Source organism: Nicotiana tabacum, chromosome 8 (assembly GCF_000715075.1).
Source record: "Nicotiana tabacum cultivar K326 chromosome 8, ASM71507v2, whole genome shotgun sequence".
NCBI classification, from domain to species: domain Eukaryota; kingdom Viridiplantae; phylum Streptophyta; class Magnoliopsida; order Solanales; family Solanaceae; genus Nicotiana; species Nicotiana tabacum.
In genome coordinates this window covers 134,696,681-134,712,342 of record NC_134087.1, presented here as the reverse complement: position 1 = coordinate 134,712,342, position 15,662 = coordinate 134,696,681, and the positions used below count along the sequence as shown (strand labels likewise).

The 15,662-nt window shown below is 36.5% G+C and overlaps 1 long non-coding RNA gene across 4 annotated transcripts; it reads right to left on the bottom strand.

Moving 5' to 3' along the window:
• Window positions 1–2,651: 2,651 nt before the first annotated feature.
• Window positions 2,652–13,086, bottom strand: LOC107792666 (uncharacterized). 4 transcript variants are annotated; one of them, XR_012694225.1, is made up of 4 exons: window positions 12,777–13,086; window positions 8,954–9,099; window positions 8,597–8,865; window positions 2,652–3,877 (listed from the first exon to the last, which is right to left on the bottom strand). It is a non-coding gene; the product is annotated as an uncharacterized LOC107792666 (long non-coding RNA). The 4 variants fall into 4 exon arrangements; XR_001649592.2 differs by having other exon boundaries at window positions 8,954–9,066; window positions 12,777–13,084; XR_012694223.1 differs by having other exon boundaries at window positions 2,652–3,842; window positions 8,954–9,066; window positions 12,777–13,084.
• Between the last annotated feature and the right edge of the window lie 2,576 nt (window positions 13,087–15,662).

The window sequence follows — 15,662 nt, the reverse complement described above, 5'->3', positions numbered from 1 at the left end:
TGATATCAAACCATATCAATATTTCAAACTTTTCACTATCCAATTCAATAAGCTCAAAAATCTGTTTAACGAAATCTTCAAACTGAATTGACTCAGGTGCTAGAAAAAGCATTGTTTGATGATCAAGATATTTATAGTCTTCAGTCCATCTACCATTAAAAGCAACTATTATGCATATTGTTTCCATCCTACAAGTCAAGAGAATGGGAAACAAAGGACATACGTTATAAAGCAATCCTTGTAGAATTAAGAACAGGTGTACTGTAAGTGCAAGACCAAGTTAAGAACTGTCAGTCCTTTAACATTTAAACATGTAATTAAAGTTAAGAACTGTCAGTCCTTAACATTTAAACATGGAATTAAATGTTAAGGACTGTCAGTCCTTAAGTTTTAAACATGGAATTAAAAGTTAAGGACTGTCAGTCCTTAAGTTTTAAACATGGAATTAAAAGTTAAGGGCTGTCAGTCCTTAACTTTTGAACAAGAAATTAAAAGCTAAGGACTACAAGTCCTTAACATTTAAACATGGAATTAAAAGTTAAGGACTGCCAGTCCTTAACTTTTAAAGATGGAATTAAAAGTTAAGGACTGTCAGTCCTTAACTTTTGAACCAGAAATTAAAAGCTAAGGACTGTCTGTCCTTTAACATTTAAACATGGAATTAAAAGTTAAGGACTGTCAGTCCTTAACATTTAAACATGGAATTAAAACTTAAGGATTGTTAGTCCTTAACTTTTGAACCAGAAATTAAAAGCTAAGGACTGTCTGTACTTTAACATTTAAACATGGAATTAAAAGTTAAGGACTGTCAGTCCTTAACATTTAAACATGTAATTAAAACTTAAGGATTTCTAGTCCTTAACTTTTGAACCAGAAATTAAAAGTTAAGGATTGTCTGTCCTTTAATATTTAAACATGGAATTAAAAGTTAAAGACTGTCAGTCCTTAACATTTAAACATGGAATTAAAACTTAAGGATTGCTAGTCCTTAACTTTTGAACCAGAAATTAAAAGCTAACGACTGTCTGTCGTTTAACAATTAAACATGGAATTAAAATTAAAAGTTAAGGACTGTCAGTCCTTAAGTTTTAAACATGGAATTAAAAGTTAAGGACTACTAGTCCTTAACTTTTGAACCAGAAATTAAAAGCTAAGGAATGTGTGTCCTTAAGTTTTAAACATGGAATTAAAAGTTAAGGACTACTAGTCCTTAACTTTTGAACCAGAAATTAAAAGCTAAGGACTGTCTGTCCTTTAACATTTAAACATGGAATTAAAATTAAAAGTTAAGGATTGTCAGTCCTTAAGTTTTAAACATGGAATTAAAAGTTAAGGACTACCAGTCCTTAACTTTTGAACCAGAAATTAAAAGCTAAGGACTGTCTGTCCTTTAACATTTAAACATGGAATTAAAAGTTAAGGACTGCTAGTCCTTAACATTTAAACATGTATTTAAGAGTTAAGGACTGTCAGTCCTTAACATTTGAACCAGAAATTAAACGCATACAATTTGAAACTCAAGCTACAGGTCTTTGTATACAGAAGAACAACAACAAAGTGAAGGACATTTTGTCCTTAAGTTTTTTTATTTAATTTGCAAAATGAGGCCAGTAGAATCAAAGTTAAGGACATAGTGTTCTTATTTTTTTGAATTCAATTTCCAGAATGAAGACACTATGTCCGGAATACAGAATTATCATAGGAGGCGGTGTCTATAAATTTATCAATCCAGAAATTCAAAAAAATCAAATTCTTATCTAATATATAATCAAATCAATACAGATCTAAAAAAGTATAACTATAGCGAAATAAAAATTGATAGAAACACATGAAATTACAACTTACTGTTTATCTATGTTGTTTTTTTGGATTAGATTGCTGAATTTTTGAAATCGGGAAGAGAAATGGTGGTTCGTCCTCAGTTGATCGTCGCTGCTGCTGTTGCTCGCTTCTTCTCTTTGTGTAACTGCTGCTTGTGTTGATAGCGTAGGTATAAGTTATACCAGAAGGGTATTTTCGTCTAGTCAGGTATAAATTTTTTAAAAGAAGTGGCTAAAGTCTAAATACATTGAAAGCAGTGGCTTTAAAATAAAAGCCACAGCTTTTAGTGGCTATTTGTGCCGTTCGCCCGAATAATGTAGAGATAAAAATGGATCCACATTTAGAGCCCGTTTGGACATAAGAATTTTTTTACTTTTTTTTTTGAAAAACTTTTACTTTTTTTCGAAATCAATATTTGGTCATAACTAATGAGGATTGAGGTTCTCTTCGTGCTTAGCTAGCGAAAATGACAGCAAATTGTTGGAGGCTGGAGCAAACTCCTTATTAAGTGACAATCGCATATTGTATTTTCAAGCACAGTGAGTACGATACCGTTAGAAAATAGAAGGAAAACTATCGTGATATTAAAAGAAAAGGTTAAAACTAAAATTCAAAAAATTAAAAAAAAAAACATATCCACTAAATTAAGTACCTTCTAAGTTATTCAAACAGAAAATAAAAGAAACAACAACAGCAACAACAACAAACCCAGCAGTTTCTCACAAGTTGGGTCTGCGGAAGGTAAGATGTACGTAGCCTTACCCCTATCCCTGGAAGAGCAGAAAAGGTTGTTTCCAATAGACCCCCGGCTAGAGAACGGAAGCAGAAAATAAAAGGAAAAAAAACTGTATTTCATTAATATTTCTGTTTGGCTAAACTGAGAAATGCAGACTTGCAGCAGCAAAGCAGTGGCTGAGCTCGTGCATTAACAAAATGGATGCTTCTTTTTTTCTTTTTTGGTAGAAAGGATATATATATGTATAAAAAACAGTCATTACATTAGTAGAGTGGTGACCATTCACGTTAGGGTCACTAAGTACACTTAAGTTAAAAAAACTAGACAGATTACTACAAGTAGAGATAGTTATTAGTAGTGCCCATTCCTTCCTGGTCAGCCTGCATTTCCTTATCAACATAGTGCAGCGGAGATGAGAAGATAGGCTGATGGTTGGATAGAACTCCCTTAGATGCTTGTTGAGCCAAAATGTTTGCCACTTTATTGCCCTCACGGAAGCAGAGGTGGATCACTAGATTCCCCAGTTTCTTCAACAGGAACCTGCATTCGGAGATTATAAAATCATATGTATGCTCCAGAAGCTGAGTTACATCTGTAGAGTCTGTTTCGATTATTAGTGATGAAAGGTGATGCTCCACTGCCAGTTACAGTCCCTGTTTGAGTGCCAGCAATTCCATATGAGTAGCATTGTAAGCATAAACAGCCATTGCAGCACCTACGATCCAATTACCTTCCGAGTTTCTAACAACTCCTATAAGCCCACCAAGAAGTTGAGAGTTTTTAAATGATCCGTCAATTTTAAGCTTAAGAGTTACTAAGGGAGGGGGGAACCAAATAATGAGGATGGACAACTGGTTGTTGGAGTTTTGGCGGGTGGATTTGAGTTATTTAAATTCCAACGAGCGGTTGAATACAAGTGAAGAAGGCAAGGTGTTGGTTAAGTTATTGAAGATATTGTTATTACGGTTTAACCAGAGGTGCCATAATGAGAAGGGGAAGAAGTTGATCCAATCAAGTAGCACCGTTCCGAGAGGAGATTAAAGATCACGAAGAATTATTAGCCAGGAATCTGATGGATAACAGGTATGAACAGCGGAAGCAAATAGCCAGGATCACTTGCATGTAATATAGACAACACATAATCACAGATTTTAATCGAACATAAAATCGATACTTATCTCTTGAAGCGTGACCGCGATCGCGAGAAGCCTCCAAGCAAGAACGAAACCGTCCACGAGATCATCCTCCAGTTCCACAGTCTTCTGCTGTGTGACCCGAATAATGCCTGGAAGTAGCGAAATTCGTGTGGGCGAATTTTTCCTAGGAAAAGCATGTAGTAAAAACCTTGCCTCCTTATGGAATAAGACTTCTTTATATAGCCACAGGTTTTAGGGTTTAAAACCCTTTTCCTAAACCTGTTGGGTCTTCCTTTTCCACCAAGAAATAGAATTCCATTTAATTCCTAATTATTCGGGCACAGCAGGGACCGCAGTATTTAATTAATGAGGCTTCCTATTATGGACTTAATTCGAAATATCCGAATTAATACTACCATAATAAATTACGAATTATTCCACTAGAAAATCGTAATGCACTCTTCAGTTCAATTTCGAAATTCTTCCATTAAATCTTATTTAACTCCCCATGTTAAGATTCAGATACTAATCAAATAAATTAAATTACTAACAATTTAATTCATTGATTATTTCCTTTAGACTTTCGCTTAACTTATTTCATGTGACGGATACAAAATCCACCTGCAGGGTTTACACATGAAAACTTATAAGCTTTTATAAAGGTGTATCATCAATCTCTAGACCGAGACATGGATTCCATTAACTAACTATTACTTTGCCAATGTATATTATTATTGTCCAATTTACCATGCTTATTGACCCACGAAAGAATCTCGCCTTTTAATAAATCAAAACAATAATAATATGCACAGCTAATAATAATTATATCAAGATTAAGAGTATAAGTACATTTAATGGCTAGAGAGTTTATTTTATTAAGTCAGTATAAAATACTTATCTTTACTTGGTCCGTTCAATACAATACAAAATGTACTAGCACAAGAAGTTGGAATTAAACCATTCCCATAATCAAGATAAATTATCTTTAATCTTGTGCTACAATCATTCATGATGGTTTGTCCAATTCCATCATTAGATTGTGAACATGATCTTTATACTTATAAGAACCGATGATTTAATCTTCCGTGTATCAGCTAAACTCTATACACTAAATCATCTACTATATAAGTAAATGACACAGACGAATATATGATCTATTTAAAACTTTATTAAAACTGAATAAGCAATTGTTCCATAATAATATTATATCCAAACCAAAATTCATGGTTAATAGTATATATCCCAACAGAATCTTGATGATTGAGGAATATGGAATTGTCAATTCCCACCTGTTCCGAGAATTGTTGCGCGATAGGGCATTGGATGAAGATATGATAAGTAGATTCCTTGGCGTTATTGCAAATGGGGCATGTGAGAGGGACGTTAATGCAGGTGATGAAGATATTTTCTAGTAGGGAGACAATCATGTTAGCATTGGCAAATAAAGAATCGGATTTTACTCAAGGTAGCAAGTTTCCAAAACCATTGGAAATTGGCAGTAGGCAGTGGTTGTGGATTAATAATGTTATAAGATCTGGAGTTGAAAATGCCATTTGGGCTGGGAAGCCATATGGGAATATCAGGTTGGCTTTGATTAGTGGATATAGAGAGTTTAGAGATTTTTTGACTAATTTCATCTGGGAGGTGAAGAGACAATTTTTGGCAATCTCAGTTTTCAACATACCAAAGGTCTGCCACTTTTTGTTGTTCAGTAGATTCCGTAAAGGGACGTTGTATGATGGAACGAAGGGGAGGTGTATTTGGAATCCAGGAGGAATGATGCAGGCTAATGTGTTTGCCATTACTCAGACAGCCCAAGCCTTGCGCGCAAACTTTCCAACCATGGACAATATTCTGCCAGATAAATGAACAGTTGGAAAAGTTTTCCCTACTACCGAGACAGTAACCCATAATGAACAAGGGTGGGTAAATAGCCTCCAAATGAGGCTAGCCAGAAGGCAGTGTTCTTATGGATGGATTTGTGGAGACCTAGACCTCCATGGTCTTTAGGTAGAGTAATCTTATCCCAGCTTAGGCAGTGAACCATTTTGCGAGTAGTATTTGAACCCCAAATGAAGTCACGTTGGATTTTGTCTATGGTCTTATAGACATTTTTGGGGAAATATATGTATGCATTGCATGGCATGGATAGGAATAGCATTGAGGGTAGTTTCTGCAAGAGTGGCTCTTCCTGCTAGTGAGAGGAAGTTGGTCCAACTGGCGAGTTTGTTCCTCATATTATCAATTATGTGTTGAAAATCAGCTGGCTTGGGCTTATGGTTTAGGATTGAAAAACCTAGGTATTTACCAAAAGAGTCCGTAGGGGTGATATTAAAAAGTTGGGATGGAGGATTTAATCAAAGAAGGGCAGTTTTGGAGAATACTGGCAAAGCTGAGAAGGGAGTCTTGGCGTAACTGGTAAAGTTGCTGCCATGTGACCAGGAGGTTACGGGTTCAAGCTGTGGAAACAGCCTGTTGCAGAAATGCAGGGTAAGGCTGCATACAATAGACCCTTGTAGTCCGGCCCTTCCTCGGATCCCGCGCATAGTGAGAGCTTAGTGCACTAGGCTACCCTTTTACAAGTCTAGACTTAAAGGTGTTAATTTTGTCCCGAAAGGGAACAAAAATCATTGAGACCGTGATTAGTCGTGTCAACTGATTTCATATTAGCATGAGCCATTAGCGTGAGGTTGTCGGCAAAAAATAAAATGAGACAGTTGAGGACTTTTCTTATTAGGGAGATTGGATCCCAAGCCATAAGATATACTTGATGGTCTATGCAGACTGAGAGCAGCTCCCTACATAAGATAGATATGGGGACATAGGATCTCCTTGACGAATGTCCTTAGTGGGTTTGAAGAATTTTATGGGGGAACCATTAACAAGGATAGCAATGCTGTTGCTGGATACACAACTCATTATGAGTTTAGTGATTTTGGGGGGAATTTTGAAATGAGTAAGAGCTCTACGTATAAAAGGCCATTCAAGCCTATCGAATGCCTTTTCCAAATCAATTTTGAGGATTAACTTGCCCTTAGCGCCATTGGTAGAGTTGAAGTGGTAGATAACTTCTTGGATAATAATGGTGTACGCTGCCCTTGTAGGAAGCTGGATTGACAGAGGCTGATCAATTTATGAAGAAAGGGCTTGATACAATTCACCATGACCCCAGTGATCACTTTGTCAATAATGTTGCAAAGACCTATCGGGAGGAAGTTATTTAGATTATTAGCATTGTAGAATTTAGGCACCAAACAGAGGAAAGTGTTGTTGACGGAATCGGTGATGGATAGAGAATCAAAGTATTTGTGGCAGTATCCAAGGATAGATTTTCCAACCACATTCTAGTGTCATTGGTAGAAGAATGGATGAAAACCATCGGGCCATGGAGCTTTGAAAGGTTTGAATGAAAAGAGTGTCTTAATAACCTCGTAATCACAAAGGAGACAATCAAGGCATGAGAGGTCAATGTTAGTGAAGGCAGTGGGAGGGGTGTTCAAATTCAGTCGAGGGGAGGAGTAATGATCAATGGTGAAAATACTTTGGAAATAGTGCAGGGTATGGCTAAGGAGTTTTTCATGATTGGTGATCCAATTGCCATGATCATCCTTAAAGAACGATATACGGTTGTTCCTACGCGTATTGATAACAGAAACGTGGAAGAATTTGGTGTTGGCATCTCCATCATTAATCCAATTAATACGAGAGCGCAACTTCCAATAATCTTCCACCATCTTGAGGATGTTGTTATAATCTCATTAATGAGATTATTTTCTAATTCTCTAAGGAATTGGCTGTAGGGGTAGTGGGAGGAGTTATTGATGCCTCTTAACCTAGAAAGAATTCTGTTTTTGTTGCCAAAAAGGTTGCAAAGTTAAGCCTATTCCATACCCCAATTTTTTGGTGAAAACAAGCATTGGCTTCCGCCAAATTTTTATTACACCAACTACCATGCAGGAGATTTGCGACTCGGGGTGTGTACACCAAAAACTTTCTAGACGGAAGGATCTTTTGGAGATGCGCCTATGTGAGGGTGTAACAGTGAATAGCAGGGGATTATGACCGGAATATGTTTTTGGAAGATGCACAACAATAGAGTCAGGATAATTTTCTAACCAAGCCTCATTAGCAAAGCAATGATCGAGTCGTTCTAGAATAAGTCCATTCCTACGATGTGTATGGTTAGACCAGGTATACCGATTTCCCTTAAATCCTAAGTCTAATAAGTGGCAGTGGTTAATGCAAGATCAAAACCTATTAGATCTATTCCGAACAAAATGGATTCAATGCTTCAAAAACGTGTGATATTACCACAAGAACAATCTACCCAAAGGCATAGGATGGGGCTTTCTGTTTTATTCTTGCTTGTGTAAAGGTTATTACTTGATAGGTAGCCCTAATGGTGAGGGGCTTTGACTCTACATATACTCATCACGTTTGACAGATAGTCAGATACATAATCCACTTCTATAGAAGGAAAACAATATATTGCAGCATTAAATAAATGTAACAAAGCATTTAAACAAAATCTACAAAAATTAATGTGCATTTCTGGTTTGTGCGACAGTGCCAATTTATCAAATGAAGAGATAACACATGCTATCAACCTCAGTAGTTTTCCGAAGGTGCTACCTATAATTATTTCTCGGAACTCGATCATCAGAGACTTTAATAACTCCCACCTAAAGAGTCTTACTCTTATTCTTACACTTAAAACATATTTTTCTAGGTAGAATGGAAAATTGAAAGCACTCAAAAGATGGGTTTAGTTAGACAAAACAAAACACCCTCGCCCAAAATAAAAGATAAATCTAATTAAAATTGTGATTCTTAAATTATATGAGAGAAGGTAAGTCCTGACTGAGCAATAAAGAATGAAATAGCTTTGAGGCATAGAGAATACCTTTTTCTAGCACTACCATTGAAGCATAATAGTTGTTGCACCATAGATGCTAAGTATTAAATGATAGCTTGGGAACTAAACATAATAACCATCACAGCTGCTTGCTTATAAATGAAGAAGGCTCTTCTTTGCAAATTCAGGAAGTTCCGTTATGTAGCTCTAGAGGTGACGATCTTGAACATAGCGTAAACCACAGTACTTGCATACTGCATGCTCTTCCAGATCAAGGCATATAAACTCAATTGAATGCCTAAGAGCAGGATTAGTATCTGTATCAGAAGAAAAGAGAATATGGATTTGTAACAGAATTATCTTTAAGCAACTGATAAACATTTTTTTTAAAACCAACACTGTTACCTCCTTCACAGGCTGTATCCTGCCCTGAGCTTTGGTACGTGGAACTTTATTAATCAATTCCATTGGAGATTTCTTGCTAGTAGTGATTGTTGGAGTTCTTTTAACAAGATATGCTACCCGACCACAGAAGAAGTTGAGTTTAGGACCTTAAAGGATAATCGACTAATTTAGGCAGTAAGGTATACTGGAAACTAAGAACGATAATCCGCTATAGGGCTCATTCGTCAAAGCAAATAAGTATTGTGTCAACTCATATCTAGAGAAAAGAAGAATGGATACGGATATAGCAAAGACTAATGGAAGTCAAAGATAGAATAGAAGTTAATTGCAAAACTGATAAAGAAAACATTTCTGTCAGGGAAAATGGGTACCTTAACGGATGAGTTGCGCCACATTCATTTCTGCCTGATCCAGGCGCAGCCCACTCGGTCCATTCAGCCCAATAGCCCATTCACCTACTTAGGGTTGAAGATATTTATTTTTTTTGTATGTGATTTTACCAATTTACTCCTGGCTTGCATATAAATATATTGTGTTATCTGTGAATTATGGTGATGGATTCTCAGTTTCTTTACCCTAATACGCCGCCCCACTCTCCATTTCCCTCTTCTAACTTTCTAAATCTTCTTTGGCCTCTTCATGTGATTTCTGATTTTCTGTGTTGAATCTGAATAGATCTAATATCTCTTATCAACTATGAACCAAGATAGAGAGTACTGTGCTTTCCGGAATCCTAGTTCTACATGGAACTTCTCAACCAACCTTGCTTGAAATCAAATATAGGAAGCATAGAGATCTATCCTTCACCAATAACAGAATCTAGTACAAGAATCTTCCTTATTCGCTATCACAATCTCAATCTCATCTATCTTCTTTTCCCAAAGAGTTTTATCTTTTCTCCTCTCTGGCCCACGTAATTGATACTCCATTAAATAGAAACTTTTGAAGGCGAGTTGAAGAATTAGAACAAGATGCAAGCTTTCCTGAAGGGAATTACCTCACTTCCAATTGCTCCATTCATATGATACATGGATGGAATCTGGATAGAGATTGGGCTATAAGTCCAGTTCCATGGAAAGTGAGGTAGTGATACGGAGGAACAAGGAGCATGCATATTTGGTATGACAGGAGATGCTGTACTTTCTAGAATTGCTGCTGGAATCCAGCAGGAAAATAATTCCTGGCAATAATGGCAGGTGGTATGTAGTTGATTCATATGCTAAAACTGTTGTTGAACTTCCATCAGAGAAAAAATTCTTTTCCTACTGGATTCTAGCAACAATTCTAGCAAACACAGAGGCTTTAGGCATTCCAAACATGCATGCTCTTGTTCCTCTATATCACTGCCATATTCCCCATGAAACTGAACTTACAGCTCAATCTCCATCTAGGTCCCATCTATGCATCCTGTGAATGGAGAAATTTGAAGTGAGGTAATTCCCTTCAGGATAGCCTTCAGTTTTTACAGATTAGTCTCGCTTTCGGAAGCTGAGAGAGTACATACAAGAAGAACATGGTAAACTCTAATTTCGCAGTTCAACTAGTGAATCGCACCTCAAGGTTAATGAGCTGGGTTTTCGTGTTAAATTAGCCCCAATCCCCCCTTTCTTACATGATATCACAACTAGACTCGTCTCAATTCTGATGGCTCCCAAAGTTATGTTGTCCATACTCCAGATGTCTAGCCCTAGGCACGCAGGGGTCGTTAAGCATCTCTCATTAGTTGGGAGTATGGATTGTAGTCTCCTTATGTGGTACTGAGCAACCTCACTTAATAAGATACGTAAATAATGGAGCAAGGCATTGGACTGACTCCTCATATAATGACTAGGGAAATGTCGCCATCTTTTCTTTGATCTGTGGTTCTTTTGACCTAAACTTTCATCTCTTTCTGTGTATAGAATTATAAAGATCGCTACTTATTTCTTCACATCATCTTCATGATTCTGTTTCAAAGGGAACAGTAAAGTTGGATGGAGTAATCTCTTATGCTATAATCTCTTCTACGATGACACCAACTCTTCTTCATTGGCACTTTAACCATAAAGCAAAAATTTGATCAGTAATTAATTTCTTCTTTAGTGGAATAATACTCCAGCCATATTAATATCTGCACATGCATAACCTTACAAGCGGTCAAAGAAATTATACTGCAGATACAGCTTATCTGATTTCTAATCAATGCTTCCTTTCTAGCTTCATGCACTCTCATCTGCTGTCATTAACCTTTAGTTTCCTTTTCAACCCTTCAAATCACTAAAAGAGACTATAAAGAGATCTCCTTCAAATAAAATACTAAAATACACATAGCTAGCTGCTTGGGTAATAGCTTTTGGTTTTCACAAACTTTATTATCCTGGCCGTTTTTCCTATAACTAATTTTTTCACCTGGTATTTTCCATAACTAAATTTTAGATTAACTTTTGCATTTTACCTTATACCATATTGCATGAAAAAGCTTTTTGAGCAATCAGTCGATTTCTCTTACTTATGCAGGTGGCATACAGTCGAATGCTTTGTCAAGTTCTCTCCTACACTTATCTCCAATGATTAAAAAAAGAAAAGAAGAAAAGGCAGCCCGGTGCACTAAGCTCCCGCTATGCACAGGGTCCGGGGAAGGGCTGGACCATAAAGAACGGCAAAATAGAGTGAATCAGATCTTCACTAATACTCTCATCCTTGAATATCTACTTTTGTGGATACAAGATCCTCATTGTTTTTATAACAGCAAATGAAGCTAAGCAATGTCCCGCATGAGCAGAAAAAGTAGGATGCAGTTACGCACAGGAAGAATGTAAATTTCATTCAGATACATTCCTTAAGCATTTATTCAAGCAGAAACTTTAAGCACAAATCCCTTACTTGAGCAATAATTTTGAGTATATGTTTAAAACAAGATTTACTCATTTACAATATAAGTTTCAAATGTGATATACGCAAGGCATAATCACGATGCAATTTGCATATATATTCAACATCCGCTTGTTTCTGCAACTGATACAAAAATTACCATGAAAGTACTTACACAGCATCCTAATAATAACTTTAGAGATCAATTCTTACCCATACATACATATTTGCCCGTTGATAACTATATGAGCTTGAAACAAGATAGGTAATATCTGAGAAATTCATGAGGCCAAGTGACACATGATTTGAAACTCGGTGGATAATTGGTCCGCCTCTTTACCCTTTCTCCACTTAAATACCTGGATTTGTAAGGTTCCTATAACATGCACCTAATCCACACATCACAAGTTGTGCTCCTACCAGGGCAAGATAGGTAAAAGACTATAAAAGGAGGATAAACAAAAAAAGATAGTCCTTTTTCTTCTTTGGGAAAAATTATAATTCAGATAATAATAAAAGAAATGCTCCCCTTAGTTAAATTATTTTAAAATTAGACTTGTTTATGAGTTCCCCTCCAAGTATCTACTTTAGTTCTGCTTATGTCTCGAGTTTCAGAAGTACTTTTGACGTGAGGGAAAGTGCATATAATTCAAAAGTTGAGTAAATTGTGGAAACGGTTATTCAGTACAAAAAAACGTGAAGCAAAGCAACAATGCATGCTCTTAATCACTTTCAGCTACTTGTCTGGTTGGTCGCAATCACAATGGAGAACATTGAAACTTAGAAAGGTTAATTTTTTAATTTGGATATCTATGTATCAATAAGCTAGGGCATAACAAATATTCCGATACATGCAACTCCAAATTGACCTTTACCAAAAAAGAAGAAAGAAAAAGTGGTAAACAGGTAAGTGAAGCAAAATTTCTTCAATCATCAACTTTGTTCTGACAAATATTTTGAGGAAATTTGCTACCTGCATCCACTTGGCCACGTGGGTGGTGATGACATCACTGCTAACGACTTGTCGAATTTTGAAGATGCTCCGGTAAGGGTTTTTTAGGATATTCGTTGCGATTGACATGCCCGGTTCCTTCTGAATGCCGCCATTGTTGTATAGAGATATTCCAAAGTCCAAAGAGAAGAAATAACTACAACCAGTAGAAGCGCCCCCGTGGGTTTGGTGGGAAAAATGTTTTCATGTTGTAGAAAATGTTTTGCCTTTGATTACGCTTTTTCTAAAACCATTTCTCGGCTTTTGTCAGATGGAAAAATTTGAAGAAAAAAGATATGAACACGTGATAGATGTGAAGATTTATCATGATGATATTTTATTGGATTAAAGAGAAAATACATAAATTGTCAATAAAACTTGTTGGGAAAAATCATTTACACACCTTAACTTTACGGGTCACATATGTCCTCATATTCTTGTTTGGGGTGAATTTAATACCCCATTGATAACACTCAGTCAGTTTTGTGGTGGTGGGATGTGTAGTACGTGCGCGCCACGTGTCAAAAGCTACTTTATTTTTTTCCACTTATTTAATTACTTTTTTAAATCAAATTTCATCCAAACTTCATCAAAATCAAATTTTTCAAAACAAATTTGAAAATCTATGGCCAAACGCTAGCTTAAAGTTGGTGATAATCGTGAGTTCTCAGGTTCTAGATAAGCCAAACAATGAATGATACTATTCGAACAAAAGATCATCAATAGCAATAACTAATAAGCTAAAAATCCATACAATTACCCCAAGGATGGTACGACAAGTCATGAGCAATTAAAAATTTAGATTTACAATCTTTTTGAATATACATAAGCAGAGTACAAATCCTGAATTACCAAGAACAATTGGTAGCTTATATTTGGAATACAGGTACATCTTCAATACTGGCCTTCGTCATTCACAACGGCTCAGCTCCAAGATCTACATGCAAGGTGTAGAAGTGTAGTATGAATACAATCCACCCTATGACTTAGTAAGTACCATGACTATCCTCGGTGAAGTAGTGACGAGGTTTTAGGTCAAGGATACTTACTTTACATAACATGTACAGCTCAATAACATATACATATGCTTAGCAACAGTATCGAAATCTAAGCTTGAAGATCGGATAATGCAATCAATGCACATAGAGAAGATATGCACAAGCATTTTAACCAACTAACAGTTCAACATATAAAGAAGATACGCATTTGATATCACATAATACGTTAGTAATTGCATATAGAGAAGATATACACATGTATCATTGTGATGACCTTTGAAAGTAAATTATGCATTCTGAGGCCTTAAAACCTCTTTCGGCATTACCTCGATTTGCGTGCACAGTCCGGGCGCGTAGCCGGAAAGCCATTATGTGAAAATCTCTGAAACAATGATGAATTTTGACTTTAAAATAGATTTAAGTTGACTTCGGTCAATATTTTGGGTAAACGAACCCGGACCATAGGAAAATATAGGACTTGGGCGAATGCCCGGAATCGAATTCCGAGGTCTTAAGCCCGAGAAATGAATTTTGAAGAAAATTATTTTTTGGAATATTTATGAGTTTTTGAAAATGAATTTAAAACTTGATGGTATCGGGCCCGTATTTTGGTTCCAGCTCCCGATACAGGTCTTATATGTGATTTAAGATAAGTCTGTGAAATTTAGTAATAAACGGACTTGAGATGACATGAATCGGATCGTATTTTAGAAAATTGGAAAATTTGAAATTCTTAAGAAATTTCATGATTTTGATGTTAAATTCATAGTTGTTGATGTTATTTTAGTGATTTGAATGCACGAGCGAGTCCGTATGATATTTTTAGGTTGGTGTGCATGTTTGGTTTGGAGCCCCGAGGGCTCGGGTGTATTTTGGATGGGCCACGGGGTGGATTTTGGACTTGAGAAATTGCAGGCTTCAGCTGTTTCATTGCAGGCCTGCAGGCTTCGCATTTGCGAAGCATGACTCGCAAATGCAAAGGCTGAGTTGCAAAGGCGAAATAGCCCAGGCCAGCCCTTCCTCACAAATGCGAGATTTTCCTTCACAAATGCGATACTCTCCATTTGGCCATGTTATCGCAAATGCGATTGTATGTTCGCAATTCCGACCTCACAAATGCGAGGGTCACTTCGCAAATGCGAGCTTAACAAAAGTTTGGGTTCGCAATTGTGATATTTGCGACCTGCAATTTTATAACTTAGCCGAAAATCTTTCATTTTTCACACTCTTTCAAAACCAAAACACTCTTGGGCGATTTTTAAAAGATAACTCTTCTTACAAATCGATTGTAAGTCAATTTTAACTCGTTTTCTTCAATCATTAACATCTTTTCACATGATTTCAACTCAAAATTAATGATTTTCATGGGGGAATTGGGTGTTTTGGGTAGAACCTAGGTTTTTCAAAAATTGGGGATTTGGACCTTGATTTGAGGTCCGATTTCAAAATAAATTATATATTTGAGTTCATAGGGGAATGGGTAAGCGGGTTTTCGTTCGAACCTCGGGTTTTGACCATGTGGGCCCGAGGGCGATTTTTGACTTTTTGGGTAAAACTTTAGAAAACTCATTTTTATGTATTAGAATTGATTCATTTAGCATTTATTGATGTAATTAAGTAACTTGTGGCTAGATACGAGCGAATTGGTGGTGGAATCAAGAGGTAAAGTGATAGTAGAGACTTGAATTGTATTTGTGACATCGAGGTAAGTGTTTGGTCTAACCTTAGCTTGAGGGATTAGGAGTCGAGTCCTATTTGCTATATGGTATATGTTGAGTACGACGTATAGGCATGGTGACGAGTATCTATATGTTGGTGTCAAGCATGCCCGTGAGTCTTATACTGTGATTATTATGACTTCGTTGTATTA